The sequence below is a fragment of the Triturus cristatus genome, chromosome 4_1, assembly GCF_964204655.1.
Source record: "Triturus cristatus chromosome 4_1, aTriCri1.1, whole genome shotgun sequence".
NCBI classification, from domain to species: domain Eukaryota; kingdom Metazoa; phylum Chordata; class Amphibia; order Caudata; family Salamandridae; genus Triturus; species Triturus cristatus.
In genome coordinates, this window is record NC_140585.1 from 424,031,386 (window position 1) to 424,048,725 (window position 17,340).

The window sequence follows — 17,340 nt, forward strand, 5'->3', positions numbered from 1 at the left end:
CCTTTCACACCTGTGCCCCACACATGTAGTACTGCCCAGACAATGCCTTGATGTCCATCCATGGACAAGTATGTCAGCCCTATTCCTTCCTGTGTGCTGCCTGTCACCACTGTGATGTGTGAAATGCACCGTACATTCGCTCAGAGGGCCTGTGTACGTTCCCTATCACTATGGGAGTGCTGCCGTATGTGTACCCATAGTGATAGTGAGCGTACGCACGCGTGTACGGTCCGTATCACTATGGGTACGCATACGCGAGAACACCCATAGTGATAGTGAGCGTACAGGCGTGTGTACGGTCGGTATCACTATGGGTACGCATACGCGAGAACACCCATAGTGATAGTGAGCGTACAGGCGTGTGTACGGTCCGTATCACTATGGGTACGCATACGCGAGAACACCCATAATGATAGTGAGCGTACATGCATGTGTACGGTCCGTATCACTATGGGTACGCATACGCGAGAACACCCATAGTGATAGTGAGCGTACAGGCGTGTGTACGGTCCGTACCACTATGGGTGTTCTCGCGTATGCGTACCCATAGTGGTCCGGACCGTACACGCGTGCGTACTCTCACTATCACTATGGGTGTTCTCGCGTCTGCGTACCCATAGTGATACGGACCGTACACGCGTGCGTACGCTCACTATCACTATGGGTGTTCTCGCGTATGCGTACCCATAGTGATACAGACCGTACACACACCTGTATACTCACTATCACTATGGGTACGCATACGTGAGCACACCCATAGTGATATGGACCGTACACACGCCTGTACGGGCCGTTGCCATGCATTTGGGGTGCCCTAGGGCCCCGGTACGCACCGTACCTGTGTGTGAAACTCCAAATTACGTAGGGGACACATGAGGGACAAGTATAAAGGCCTACATGCATGCTGGTTGTCATGGAGACCAAGTTTAAAGTTTGAATTTTTTTCAGCAAGTGCACAGCAGTAGTCAGTTTGAATGAATCTACTTTGTTGCAATGTGGTTCTGGAGTTGACATCATGCTCAAGAAAAAAACACAATAAGAACCCACTGACTGTGCTAGGTTTGAAGGGATTGGAGGAAACATAGGATGCAAATGTGAGTGACCAATCACTCTGTACTCCTGTGCATGAAACAGGCCAGCAAGGCAGATATAAGGCAGCCAGGTCCCATGAGGGAGCACTTGCCTGCACATCTTTGGATTCTACGACCCAGCTGCTGCTACTGATTCCCTGGAACCATGTCAAGGTCTGTGGAGAGGGCACAGCCTTTCACCCTGGAGGAGAACCTGGCTTTGCTGGATGTGATCCTCCCACAGTACCCCCTGCTGTATGGGCGACCAGGGTATCAGGTGAGTGCAGAGTCTACTAGCACAGACTGTGTCCCTTGTTTGTGACTTCTGGCATTGTGTCCAGGTGTGACACACATGATATGTACTGTAGGGGGGGTACCAGGGGGGGGAATGCCTGATGTCTCCCAGCCAGTGCATGCTGTGGTGCATGTCTGCCGTCCTCACTTGCATTGTGTTTACTGTGACAATCACTGCATGGTGCATGCCACATTCTGCCTGTCTTGTCCTCCTGGGAATGTAGCCTCTACAGTCCTCATTTTATTATGTGGTCAGCCCAGTGTGACAGGTGACTGTACCCAGAGATGTGTGTTAGTTCTGTGTACCTGTGCTGAGAGTGTCCACATGATGTGTTCGTACCCTGGACATCGGTGTGTGTGTAAGTCCCCTGTCATGTGGGTGGGTGCATATGTGGAGTGTGGCACCCGGGCTGCATGAGGGATGGATATACCCTGGCCATGTGATGTGAGCAGGGAGCAGTGCTGTGTGTCTGACGTGCAGAGCCAGCCCCACACCTGTGAGCCCCCCCCGTCTAGTGGCACATGTGCAGAGTGAGGTTTGTCGCTGCATTTGGCAATGGCAGGTGAATGTCCTGTGCCTGTGTGTGTGTCTGTGTACTATGCTGCGGTAGCGTCAGTGGCCTGTGGCCTGTGACTGCTTAGAGGTGCAGCACATTATCCTGGTGTAGCTTGTGATGCACAGTGTGAGCCTGGATCATTGATTGTGTCGTTGCCCTCATTCCACCTGTGTACTTTCAATGGCACGTACTGCTTTTGCCCTTCCCCAGAGGATCATGTCCCTATGACAAAGGTGCAATGCGTTGGATGCATACTATGCTTTGTTGTAAACAGCAAATTGGTTCTAGTATGTGTCTCTGTGACATGTGCCAGGTGTATTGATGTAGTGTCACTTGTTCATCCTCACAGGTGGGCGCCTCTGCCAAGAAGCAGATATGGATGAACGCCGTCAGTGCCGTGAGGAGGACGGATGGTCGCAAGCGGCGCCTGGCCCAGGTGAGGAAACGCTGGTAGGATATCCGGTGCTGGACGCGGAGGATCGCACGGGTCCTGCTGGGGTACTCACCTGAGACCCATAAGAACCGCGGGCGCCGCCGTCTGACCCACATCCACAAGCGTGTGCTGGCGGTGGTATTTCCAGACCTGGACATGCGCTTACAGGAGAAGCAGCAGCAGGAAGGGGGTAGGTACATGTGTGTTTGTTGTGTATCACCAGCATTTGTAAGTGCACAGTTGCATGGATACACTGCCAGGGTTTAAAGGTGCTGTGCAGATCCAGTTACCCACAGTATAGCGGTGCTCTCCTGCCTCCCTTCCCCTCCTTGCAATGTGTTCCCTGGTCTGTGTGTAGTCACTCCTTCACAAGGTTATGTAGGCTGGCACTTTCTCCACGTGAACTATGCCTGTAGCATCATGTGTGGGGGTGGTGTGTAACAGGTTTTGGGACCTTGCCTGTGCCCTGTCCAGTTCAGTACTTGTGGGTTCCATGTCAGTTGGCACTGATACTGAGTCCAGACATGGGAGTTAGTCTCTCAAGTGTCATGCCTTACAGCACGCATGTCCTATGTTGTGGCCTGTGACATGATGTGCATGAGTGTGCGATACGCATTGTGCAGGGATGGTAGCGTGTGTTGCAGTCATTCCCATTCAGGACCATGGAGTTGTGTGGCCACTACTGTCCCCTGAGGCATATTTCCCTAGGTGTCATGTGTGTCATCACAAATGTGGACACTCTCAGTGTCTACAGCATAGGTTGTGCTCTGTGCCATTGTCCCCTGGCACCATGTATATTGACGTAAAATGTAGTACAAGTGTCCACTGTACAGCCTGACCTGATTTTCCTTGTTCATACTCACGGTGGCCAGTGCCTGTGTGTCTTGTTACAATCATCTGATGATGCCCATTTGTACATGATTATTTGGACAGGCGCACCTTGGGTATTTTGTGTCCAATCTTGCATTTATCTAGCCCATGTGTATTTCACCCAGACTAAGAGATGTAAGTGCTTCCTGTGTCTCAACAAATTGTCTCATGTAGGGGGTGGTTGGTGCGGGCAAAGCCTACATGTCAAAACCTGATATCTCCTTGCTAGGTCTGGCCAGTGTGTGATGTTTGTCTGCACATACACTCAAGGTGCAGTGAGCCAGTCATGGTGGGCATGTTTTCAGTATTACCTATGCAGCATGTGCCTCAAGTTCATGGATATGGTCCCTGCTCATCCCTATTTTCGGCAACGCTGTGTGGTGCAGATGCAGTGCTGGATTGTCCCCAGGGCCTGGCTCCTCTGTCAAACTCCATTTCATGTCATTTGCTATTGTGTCATGCTCTCCATAGTTTTTCAGTGGCATGGTGGGTCAACCAACTGTGTGTTGCATGCCCTACATCTGTACCTTGTTTTGTAGATGTTACTGATCTTTCTTTTCAGGCTATGCACTATAACCTATGTAGATTAGACTCATGTGACATATGTATACAGGTGAATGATTAATTGCTGTCTCTTCACCTTGCCCACAGCATCGTCGGGGGACACGGAGGGAGACATGAGCACAGACGGAGCGGAGGGACCGAGCACCAGTGCCAGCAGTGACATCGTGCCTGGCAAATCGAGTGGAACTGAGGCGGAGGAGAGTGAGGCCGAGGACCTGTCCACTGGCACGACAGAATATGAAGCTGGCGGGTCCGAGGATGATCTCTCCGAGTGGGCGGAGGCTGCACCAGCAGCTGACAGCGGCACAAGATCGCTCCCCGCCACCTCCATTGCCATCAGCCGCCTCCCACTTGCTCGTGTCCCTTCCCAGCGTGCCCAGTCACCACATGTCTCCTTCCTGCCAGGCACCGCACCCCCTGCCCCTGTCTCCACTGCTGCCGCCAATGCCGAGTCTGTGGACATCCAGCGGCAGTTGCAGGTTGGTCAGGCTGCGATGCTCAATGTCCTCCATGGCCACAGCCAAGTGCTGAACAACATGGAGGCATACTTGGAGGGCATTTTCTCATCGCAGGCTGACCAACGCAACTTGCTGAGGTCCATTGACTCGACACTGACTGCAGCAGTGGGTCTCCTGCAGCGCTACGTCCAACCCCCTACCCCTGACCCATCCACACTTCCCACTCCCATGCCTGTCCCACGTACACCCAGACGTCAGCATGCACCCACCACAACAGACACAGGCACCATACCAGCAGGGAAGGTCAAAGGCACACCTCCTGGCACGCACACACAGGGTGAAGTAGGCACACCCACTGGGTCGGGGGGCAAACGTAAGCCACGCAGCCAGAGTGGGAGTCCGCATTCCACCAAATCCACTCCCTCCAAATCCCCTCCCCTCAGCTCTCCTGGCCACATATCCGGCAAAGACTCCTTCATGGCCGCTCTATCCCTGAGCCCCACAGTGACACCACCCCGCAAGCGGTCAAGGGAGTCCCCGGTCAGGGTGGTTGAGTCCCCCCCCTGTCCACACCCTCCCCCAGTGGCGCTGCGACCCATCCCTCCGCCCCCCCTCCTTGGGGCCTGTGGTTCCTTCGGGTGCAGGGGAGTCGCTGGAGGACCTTGCTAAGGTGTGCAGCGCCATCCTGGCCTCCGCCTTTGGCCCTGCCCCACCCCCTGTGGTGGAGTCCTCCATCCCTGCACCCACGACGCCTACCCTTCGCCCTCATGTCCCTGCGGTGCCTGGTCCTTCCCCCCCACATGATGCCCTCCCCGCTCTGGAAGATAAAGGAGTCTGACTGTGCAGGCAAGCTAGGGGACACGCGTCCCACTGTGTCCCCCCCCTGGATTTGAACTTTGGATTGCCCTATGGGCATTGTACATTTTGAACTTTCAAGGGACAAACAGATTTTTGGATGCTGATTAAAGCAATTTTTTTTCCTTAGTACACTACTGTCTGTCTGGTATTGCCGTTGGTCGACCTGCCCCATTATTATGGGTGGTGATTATGTGTTGGGTGTGTGGGAATTGTCGTCTTGTGCTGGTCATAGAGTGGATCCTGGTATCTGTGTGCCATCACAAGCTGTTGGCTACATAACTTTGTTCATGTAGGCAGTTACTGCATGGTGACATCGTCCCAAGGTGTGTTCCTTCCTCTGTGTAACCCGACTTCTGCCCTGCAGGGTCTTTCCAATATGTGGTGCTGAGCTGTGTCTACATTGGCTGGGTGTGTGACGGACTCGTTAGACTTGGGCCATGCATGCTGAGCGATGTCTCCACCTGCATCATTCGTGGCGTCCTTGGTGGTCACTGTACTTGTGTATGTAGACTGTTGCCATGACTTCATGTGTACATGTTTTCTTTTTGGCGCTATGCATGTGTATACTCCCAGCCTCGCACACATGTGGTACATGTACTGCAGGATCTTTGTGCACCTGACTGACATTTGTGGGCATTGGATCTGTGGGTACTCCACACTTTTCTTTGCAGCAGGGGCACTGCTGTGAGTGTTAGGCACCCACCCCTCCTGTCTCTGGGCACTGCTGGGAGTGTTAGGCACCCACCCCTCCTGTGTCTGGGCACTGCTGGGAGGACTCTGCACACACCCCTCCTGTCTCTGGGCACTGCTGGGAGTGTTTGGCACCCACCCCTCCTGTGTCTGGGCACTGCTGGGAGGACTCTGCACACACCACTCTTGTGACTGGGCACTGCTGGGAGGACTCTGCACCCACCCCTCCTGTGCCTGGGCACTGCTGGGAGGACTCTGCACCCACCCCTCCTGTCTCTGGGCACTGCTGGGAGGACTCTGCACCCACCCCTCCTGTGTCTGGGCACTGCTGGGAGGACTCTGAACCCACCCCTCCTGTGTCTGGGCACTGCTGGGAGGACTCTGCACCCACCCCTCCTGTCTCTGGGCACTGCTGGGAGGACTCTGCACACACCACTCTTGTGACTGGGCACTGCTGGGAGGACTCTGCACCCACCCCTCCTGTCTCTGGGCACTGCTGGGAGGACTCTGCACCCACCCCACCTATCTCTGGGCACTGCTGGGAGGACTCTGCACCCACCCCTCCCGTGTCTGGGCACTGCTGGGAGTGTTAGGCACCCACCCCTCTTGTGTCTGGGCACTGCTGGGAGGACTCTGCAAACACCCCTCCTGTGTCTGGGCACTGCTGGGAGGACTCTGCACCCACCCCTCCTGTGTCTGGGCACTGCTGGAGGACTCTGCACCCACCCCTCCTGTGTCTGGGCACTGCTGGGAGGACTCTGCACCCACCCCTCCTGTCTCTGGGCACTGCTGGGAGGACTCTGCACACACCCCTCCTATTTCAGGATGTAGGAACCTGGGGTCACCAGGCCCTATAGGCGGTAGCGTGGCGCGAGCCGGTCGGGCAACCAGAGGGCTATGTGTTAAGCAACCATACACCACACGCTTCTCATGGACTAGAGTCACACACAATAAGGGACGCCACACCGTTTAAATTATGCAAATACTTCAAGTTTATCCAAGTATAGCTGGTCAGATGCAGTTCAGGAAATAACAAGGTAATACATGAATCATAATACCATTGTGACATTACATTCGACACTCTGGGTGATATCTATGCAGTGCCTAACCTTGTTCTAGCGCCGTGCGCGTTTACGTAAAGTCTTTCCCTGAACCGGCCGTCTAACTAAGCGTAATACTGGAAAGGGGACACATTGGGTTCACTTAACATGGCGCCTGTAGAACTGAGCGCTCCTCGTGATCAAGGGCCCCTAGTACTGTGAAGCAAGGCATATAAACATAGCGCTACGCGCAATCAGTTGCATGTGGATACGTTTGCGTAGAACATTTAATACATCGCGTGACTCGTAATCAGTCGCATGTCATTACCTTTGAGCAGAGCATATAACACAGTGCACTACTCGCATTCCTAGGCAGGTAACTACTTTCGAGCAGAGCATATAACACAATGCGCTACTCGCATTCCTGGGCAGGTAACTACTTTCGAGCAGAGCATATAACACAATGCGCTACTCCCATTCCTTGGCATGTAATTACTTTCGAGCAGAACATGTAACACAGTGCGCTACTCGCATTCCTTGGCATGTAATTACTTTCGAGCAGAGCATATAACACAATGCGCTACTCGCATTCCTTGGCATGTAATTACTTTCGAGCAGAGCATATAACACAATGCGCTACTCGCATTCCTTGGCATGTAATTACTTTCGAGCAGAACATGTAACACAGTGCGCTACTCGCATTCCTTGGCATGTAATTACTTTCGAGCAGAGCATATAACACAATGCGCTACTCGCATTCCTTGGCATGTAATTACTTTCGAGCAGAGCATATAACACAATGCGCTACTCGCATTCCTTGGCATGTAATTACTTTCGAGCAGAGCATATAACACAATGCGCTACTCGCATTCCTTGGCATATAATTACTTTCGAGCAGAGCATATAACACAATGCGCTACTCTCATTCCTTGGCATATAGTTACTTTCGAGCAGTGCATATACCACATGGGATTACTCGCCGTCCCGGTCCCTCCGGCTGAGGAAGCAGAGTCGGTGGCGTGAAGCGCCACGCGAGAGCAATGTCAGTCAGTACTTTGAACGGCTTCCAGCGGGGAAGATTACTGGACTTGAGGAGCGAGTCCCTATGCTCCGGTGCAGTTCACAGAGCACCGCGCTCAGTAACACAGGAGGGGGGAAACGGACAGGATCCCTCGGCGGGGTCTCTCCGTCGCGCAGGCAGGGGAGGGGATTCCCACGGAGGGGACAACCCGGGCCAAGTGCGGTGTGGTTTCCAGACCAGCAGGGGGCGCACCAGGGGGGATCTCGGCCTCCGGGCTTACCTCCGTCTCGGCGTCAGCAGGTGTCCGTCCTCACGACGTTGGGGGAACTCGGCCCCGACCTTGCGCACCTCCTCACACGGCTGCGACGGCAGCGACGGGGCCCCGGACTTCGCCTGGGCCTCGCGACACAGCAGGGCACTCCTCCAGGCCTCCAGGCCGCGGCGGTGAGCGCGCTGGCTTCGTCGTCGCAGGGGGGGGCTCAAATTAAGGATGGGGGTAAAGTGCTCAGCGGAGCACGCTGCCGGGGGTCCCAGACCAGGGCAGGGAGCGCGGGGGTCACAGCGCTAGTACCTGGTCGATCCCCGGTGACTTGGCAATCGGCTTAGTATTTTGTTCACTAGGGTAGCTTGGACACGCAGTCTCAGCTCTGGCATTCAAGGCTTCAGCTCGCTCTTGTCATGCAGTCTCAGTTCTTAAAGTTAGGTTTCAGTTCTCAGTTGACAGATGAAGTCTTTTGGCGCAGATGTATCTGGCGCCCTTAAGGGGTTCTGTTACAGGGGTAGGGATGGAGAGGGCGACTAGGTCCTTCCTAGTCAGGCTGGCAGAGAGTCTCTGGGTCCTCCTACTACTGGGCAAGATCAGTGGGATTCACAGGGCACCTCACTCACTTAAGAGGCAGTACCTAAATCCTGTCACTCTCAGAGGCATAAGTCCCTGGCTAGGCCCTACCGCCTACACTCCTGGTGGATTCTTCCAGCTCTGCTTCACCCCAATGGCCAACTCACTACAAAAGTTTCCCTCCCACTCTTAAGTAGCCCTAGGTCAGGTGACCTCTAGCCAAGGCGGCAAAAGTAAAACCCCACCTCCCTTCTAGAAGGTTCCAGCATCTTCCAGGAGCTTCCCCACTCTACCTATGGGACAAAAAGGCGGGCTGGTGTCGCAACATTGTTGTGGGTCCCAGCCAGCTCCTGGCAGCTAGGGTGCTACTATGAAAAACGACCACCCTGCAGTAGCAGGGGTCTGTGGCAGCCATCTTGGGCGAAGTAAGCACCTGCACCTTAACATTACAAAAACGACAAAAATGAGGGAAAAAGGGCCAAGTCCAACACAGGATATGTACGCTTAGAACATACACGGGTGTGGGTTCGCTCCATGCATACGAGGTGGGGGTACGGTCCGTACGTACACTGTTGGCATGGGGGTACGCTCCATGCATACGCGGGTGTGGGTATGGTCCGTACATACACGGTTGGGGTGGGGGTACGCTCCATGCATACGCGGGTGAGGGTACGGGTCGTACTTACACTGTTGGGGTGGGGGGTACGCTCCATACGTACGCGGGTGAGGGTACGGGTCGTACTTACACTGTTGGGGTTGGGGGTACACTCCAGACGTACGCGGGTGAGGGTACGGGTCGTACATACACGGTTGGGGTGGGGGTACGCTCCATGCATACGGGGGTGGGGGTACGGTCCGTACATATCCGTCCCCACGCTATGTAATGCTTGTGCGGGCCGTACCCAGCACTTTGCCACGTGGGTACAGCCGTCCCGCCATTGTTGGGGTGACGTAGGTGTGGGCGGGGTACGACTCGTACCCACGCTCTTAAGGCATGGGTACGGGACGTACCTGTATTGTTGTGTTGCCGGTTCGCGTCATCAAGCACTTCCGTTGTGGCGGACGCTGGCTTTGCTGGACACGCCCCCACCCCCTCGTAGTGACCAGGGGGTCAGGTATGTCCAGGGCATGTGTGCTGTGTGACTTTGGTGGGGGTTTTGTGGCCTGCCCCTGGTCCTGCCCCCCCATCCTTTCCCCCCTCCCTTTGTTGTTCTGACCTTCTGCGGCGTCTGCGTCGTAACCTGTAGAGGAGGTCGACTGCTATGAGGGCCAGGATGACACGTAGGTTCGGGTCCATGTCTGTCCGTCGCGTGCAGGTACTCCTTGTTCGCGTCGTCCTGATTTCCCGGCAGTTTTTGGCTGCTGGAATATAATTGTCCGTGCGGGATGACGTCGGTGCGAATCGTAATTCCTGGTTCGTGAATGGCAGGCTGCGTGCGTCCCGACGTCACGTCGGCGCTTTCCCGGATCACATTTGTATGTTTATTTTCGTCGGTCGGGGTTTTGTACGATTCGTACGGAAATGGTATTTCCGTGCGAATCGTACTTCCATGTTTGTGTATTTTTACGACCGGGTACGCGTCGGATGGAGAATATGCTCCGCCCGACGGTTCGTACCCGGTTTTTACAGGATCGTGATCGGCACCAAAGTGTGCAAACAACATTTATTTTTTTCATCTCACTGAAGTTAGTAAAGCATGTCCGTGTTAAAGGCCCCCCCCAGTATGTTTCCACAAGCTTCAATCTGCAGAAGGCCATTTCTTGTACATTACCCCGGCCGATTTTGGACCCCAATTCATCCCTGTACCTTAGACACAAGACCATGTAACCCTTGCAACATCACACACTGCACTCGTGTACCACTGGAACCGATTGCAACTTTCTCTGCGCTGTACAGATACCACCAACAAGCCAGTGAAGGTCTAACTGCTATTTTTCCGGGTACATGTGCCTCTCTTACGTTCCTTTTACAAACGACGGGAGACAAACTTTTAGAGGGGGGGTGAATGGAGGACGTGTCATTCCAAAACTCTTCATCTGCCAGCCCTCTAATATACGCAGATTCAGCACAGGGAATGACCCTGAAAATTCCCTCCATTTATATTCACATGTACTTCACCCGTGTGAACAAATTCCTACACAAAATATGCTCGGAACATTTCCATTTCTATTTTATCCCTCACACATTCATAAAACATATCTCTTGTTAAGAAATGCCCCCCCACCTGTATTTTCCGACAAGACACAATCAACAAACATCCCTATTTCTCTTACATTGACTTGGCCGATTGTCGATATTAATTTGACCCTGTACCTTACTGGCAACACTATGCAGACCTTTCAACATAAGAGACTGCGTTCCTTATTTCACGAAAACACTTAATATGTATGGCACACTTCAACAATACCTTCCCAAACACTCATACGAAGTACCATAATCACTAATCGCTTTACCACCATGTATTTCGCTTCATCTGTTTTTTCATTGTTCACTGCTGGGCAACTAGTAACGGTGTTGACTCTATCCAAATGCAAAGCAGAAGCCCTTTTCATATCACAGTTGAGAGTGTCACAATATCACTGAAAGCATGCGTACCTGGAGCTGTATCTTTTCCTAGTAGCACATACTTAAAAGAAACATACAAATAGATATGTACCACTGTTATATAATTATCGAATCTTCTGATGCATAACACATGTAAAAATACATATAGAAAGGGACGTGCCATTCTTAGTCTCTTGATCTGCCGGCCTTCTAATGTCTGCACATTATCCACGGCCAGGGACTGTAACAGTTGCCTACACATTTACAAATATAGCTCACCAGAGTCAAAAGTCAGAGCACATCTGCACGCAATATTTCTTTTTTTTAAATATCCCTCAAGTTAATAAAACATGCCTCTTCTACCCCCCCCCCCACTATTTTTCGACAAGTAACAACGTGCAAACATGTAACATTTTCTTAACTTGCCCAAATCCATTTTGGAACCCAAATGAACCCTTTACCTCACTTTCAAAACCAGATACTCATTTAAACATGGAAACAAAAACGAGGGGAAGGAGTGACAAGAGTTTTTGTAATAAGGTCCAGCATACGTACCCAAGAGACTATGTGTAAACAATGAGTATGCAGTTCCTGACAGAAAGAAAAATGACAAATACTAACTGTAATGTAGCCACCAGTACAATGCAGGAGAGTGATCTCCTTGTTGGAAAAAGACCCTCACACACCTGACAAGAAGGTGTCTTGCTTCATCATCGGGTCTGCTCCTACTCGGGCCGGCGCTGCAATGCCCGATCAGGCGCCCGTGATGGGGCCTACTTAACGGAGATCTTTATTCCAAAGCCGGCAGGTGAAGTGCAAGTACGGTGAATGTGAAGTGTGTAGTGAAGTTAAAATAGGGAAAAAACATACCAATCAAGAAAAAATTTTATGAAGTTGGTTCCTCCCCTAATTAAAAATAAAAAGTCGCGTATGGTCACTCTATGTAGTGCTCTTATACGCTAAAAAAGTAAATCAAGTATAACCTGTAGAGATTAGAACAGTCAAAGATAAAGCGTTGCGATATCATTTTAATCAAATCAATAATATTGATTCAGCAGGTGACAGTGCATCACACGCATGCAAAAAGCCCATGGGCAGTGACATGCTTGATGCAACCAAACTATTATAACTAAATCAATGTACGTTCAGGTGATGAAGATAATGTTGTGATTGTCACAACAGGTAACTACGGGGAAAGAAGAGAGGGGAGTAGTATAAACAATGTCACTCTCAAACCTCAAGAAAGTCCTCACCCATATTATTTATGGTCCGGGCCATAACAGTACCGGTCGCCGTCGACACTGAATTCTAGTGCCCTGGTATATAATAAAGAAATGTTAGTTCAACTAGAAAAACTGGAGGGAAGCGAAAAACATGAAGGTATCCCAGTCAAGTCAAAAACCAGGGCTTTTTGCATGCGTGTGATGCACTGTCACCTGCTGAATCAATATTATTGATTTGATTAAAATGATATCGCAACGCTTTATCTTTGACTGTTCTAACTGTTTTTATCTCTACAGGTTATACTTGATTAACTTTATTGACACCAGAGGTACCCCCACATTTTTTAGGGTGCTGTAAGGGTGGTCACTTTTCACTACATGGTTGGGTATCCACCACCCAAAAATGTGTAGGTAGTATTTCAATTAGGTCCTGAGGAATTGCCATCGAACTGATAATAGGGCAAGAAACATGTCGACCTCACATTTTTAGCGTATAAGAGCACAACATAGAGTGACCATACGCGACTTTGTATTTTTAATTAGGGGAGGAACCAACTTCATTAAAAATGTTCTTGATTGGTATTTTTTTCCCTATTTTAACTTCACTACACACTTCACATTCACCTACACTAAGACCCTTACTTGCACTTCACCTGCCGGCTTCGGAATAAAGATCTTTATTAAGTAGGCCCCATCACGGGCGCCTGATCGGGCATTGCAGCGCCGGCCCGAGTAGGAGCAGATCCGATGATGAAGCAAGACACCTTCTTGTCAGGTGTGTGAGTGTCTTTTTCCAACAAGGAGATCACTCTCCTGCATTGTACTGCTGGCTACATCACAGTTAGTATTTGTCATTTTTCTTTCTGTCAGGAACTGCATACTCATTGTTTACACATAGACTCATTTAAACATGACAAATTACACTTCTTCTTCCTCAAAAACTCCTAAATATATATGAGGTACTTGTTCAGCAACTACTCACAGGCTATGAACATTTTGTGACAAATGTGAAACAGCACACTTCAGTATGTTAATTACCCCCAAAAAATATTTTATAACTTAAAAATATTGTCTCAAAGACGTAACCACTACTACACAATATATAACACACCTTATTAATTTCTAACTCACCTCTGTAGTTGGTATGCAGATTTCGAATTTCACAAAAGCATTCAATATTTTCTTTCTCAGACAAGAAATGTATAATTGTAGATTCTCGTCAAGAATAGAACCAGTAATGGCAAACTTGCCCTCTGTTTCTGCACAGATACATGTACATAACAAATAAAAATCCTTCCTTCATTTTTTCAAATTGCAAAATACATTCCTATTGGTTACTTATATTAACCCTCTCTAACTCTCTTCCACACTGCCACATCGCTATAGAGCCCCGAACGCTTACAGCAATTCAGGAGCCTATTTCTAATAATACTACCTCAAATTTTAAAGAAAAAACTTTTTCTAGACATAATACTCATTTAGAAAAATGTACTTTAATAGCTTACCAGTTGTAATTAATTTGTATTTCCTATTCTAATACAAGTTATTTCTACTCCTTCCCCAATCACCTTTTCGCCAATTTCCATACCAACAGTTTCTGCAACATTCAACAGAAGGCTGCAGGTCACAAGTTCACCAAATTTCATCCCAACAGTTTCTGGAACATTCAACTGCAGGTGCAGGTCACAAGTTCACCATACTTCATCCTAACAGTTTCTGGAACGTTCAACTGCAGGTGCAGGTCACAAGTTCACCATTTTTTTAAAGTTAAGAATAGTACCTTCCAAATGCAAGTAGCAGGTGTGGTTGCACTCTGCACGTTTGATCGTATCCTATGTAGTGTACGTTTCAAATATTTTTTCTTAACCAATCAGAAACATACTTTTTCATGAAAGTAACATGCGCCCTAGTTTTCACTACACAGTGTTCTTCATCACCCAATCAGTTATCGTTTTCTCAAAACAAAAGCTTCTTCTCCACCTTTTAGCATATCTCTCATTCTACAAACGGGCTATGTGAGCTACAGACATCTTTTAATTCCTTCCAGCCATACCTTCAAAATTCTAGTATGGATCGTAGGACACAGCTATGTTTTCTGGTGCAAATGGGATGCTGAACACAGGCGTATTGACAAAGACCTAGGTTTACAAAATGTGGACATTAAATGGTTTGCACAGAGAGCATTAAAGTGGCACCAATTGTTGTCTTTGGTTAAAAACTCTTTGCATCTCCAACCCCCTGACCTCATGATTGTACACTGTGGTAGCAATGACCTAGGCACATTGACTGGGGTAGGTCTGTAAATGCTCATGAAGGATACCTTTGGACAATTGATGTTGCTTTTGCCTCAAACTGTCTTTGTATACTCCAATATATGCCAAAGACAGAAGTGGAAATGGTCAAATCAATTCTGTCCTCAGATTGAGAAAGCTCGGAAGAATGTAAATAAAGCTGTGTCTGCATACCTCAGAGATCATAGAATGGGTCCATCTACAACAACAACATACGTTTTGATATGGATGGCATCTACAGAAGTGATGGATGAAAACAAGGGCTCTTTTTAGAGCCACCCTATAACTCTGTAACACAGGTCACTGCAGTCCCCACAGTGCAGGAGGCCCCCAGGCTCCAGGGGGCCCCCTCAGCACAGTGCTCTGGCTGGAGAGCTCCTGATTGAGTCAGGAGGGGGCCCCTCCACGTACCTTGCAGGGGGGCCCCCTCAAGTTTCATTACACCACCTCAACTGGACCATTTCAGCCCAGCGAACCGCATCCCCCAGAGCCTCGCCTGCCACCTCCCCACCTCCTGCAGCAGCCGGCATTCTTTTTCAACAAAGCCAGCTGCTTCATGCAAACTCCCTATGTCTAAAAACAAATCTGCTTCGCTTCATAAAAGCGAGAGCAAATTTCCTCCTCTCGCTTCCATCAAGCGAAGCAAAAGTTTGCTATGACAGAGCCAGAGCTCTGCATACATTCAGCCTTGCCATAGCTAACTACAATGTCCATGGCGTAGGCAACATGGATCATTGTTGGAACCGGCCCTCGGAGATAACGATATCCAGAGCCATGGAAAGCTCCTCATGGGAAATTGGATGATGTGCCTCCATCCAATTTAGAGCCAGCGAACATTGTGCTCCCCGGGGCCGGCAGTCCGCAACAGACCCTTCATTTTAATTCATGATTGCCCAAACAAGTAGTGCCCCTGGGACAGTCTGAGGGATGCTTCAACCCTCCACACTTACTTTTTACGTATCCCTCCACACACATGCTGCTCCTGGGAGCGGAGGGGGTGGGAAGACACCTACCCCCCCATATCATTATATTTGATCCAAGGAAGTGGCAGTTCCTGTGACAGAAGTAAACCCCGCATCATAACTAAACATAGCTCCCGGAAACTAGCCCACCCGGGGGCTTAATTAAATGAAGCACTCAACTCCGCACTTCGTTTTTCTTTTTCCCACCGTGATTTTCAGTCCCTACGCGAATCCCGCTGAAAACATATAAAAATGTTTCGTTACGTTCCGACTCCCTGTGACACCCCCTGAGCACCCTAGGAAGGTCACAGTCAGTGTTCCTACCCTACCCTTTTCTACTTTTCTTTTCCCCCTTTTCCCCCAACTCGTTTCAACCTAGTCACAAAATGGCTGCCAAGGCTGACTAGTTTGAAGTTTTCGCAGCCAATCCCAGGCAAGCTCGTGCTCGGAATGCCTCAGCCAATCAGATCTCACAATTCTCAAATATTGATATCTGTAAATCTTTAAACATCTCAGAAACTACTGAACAGATTTACACCATTTAAAAAAAAGCGTGCTTTCTGGACCAAGAGCTATCTCTCTGCGAAATTTAGTGTAATTCTATCCTGCAGTTCCGGCTGTAGCCGTGTCTAGTTTCCTGTGGAAATTACCATGGGGAAAACACGTTTTGGGACCCCCTTTTTTCTCAGCTCCCCCTTCACGAATCACGCCCACACTTTTAAGACAAGAAATGACCTGAATGAAGAACTAGTTTCAAACATTTTGGGAAGATTCGTCAAACGGTGTCAAAGTTATTGGCAAAACAAAAAACGCTTTTCCTATGGAAACTAAGTTCTAACTATAACTACCTACTGGCGGTTGCCAGTAGGTAGTTATAGTTAGAAACTAGTGTCCACAGGAAAAGCGTTTTTTGTTTTGCCAGTAACTTTGACGCCGTATATATATATAATTCAGTACTTTGATCATCTGGTCATCAGGCTAAGTGACAATCGGACATCGGGCCCTCAGCTGGAAAAAGTAAAGCCATCCTCCAAATGAAAACCTCAGCCACAGGGAAAAAATACAGGGCTGCTCCGGGTGGTGCTTTGTCACCGGTCATCACTGTATACAGAGCCTTAGCTGTAGCATCTGTGATATATGGAGCTGAGATATGGGGCCACACCACAGCAGAGACTATGGCAATGATTGAAAACAAGTTTATAAGGGGTCCCCTTAAACTCCCCCCAAGCTCTCCTATCACCCCACTGAGACTTGACCTAGCCCTTAATCCAATACATTTAATACCTTTAGTCAAACCCTTGCTATACTGGATGAGACGCTGGTCCACCAAAGAACTAGTAACTTATAGGGACTGTGTAGCCTAGAGTATCCCCTGGTTGAAGGCCGTAAAAGACATATCTTATAGAATAGGAATGGGTAAATTATGGACCACTTCGCAGCTGATTACTAAAAGTGATGCACAGGAAGCAACAAATCAGTTGTGGGAGGCAACTTTGCTGCAAACATGGAAAGTATATCAGGACAGTATTTTAACTGGCCAGTTCCTCAATCACAAGTGCGTACCCCGCTTCGAACCATACATGGACCGAATGCACCCCTTCCGTTGCAATTTAGGTGTGGTGTAAA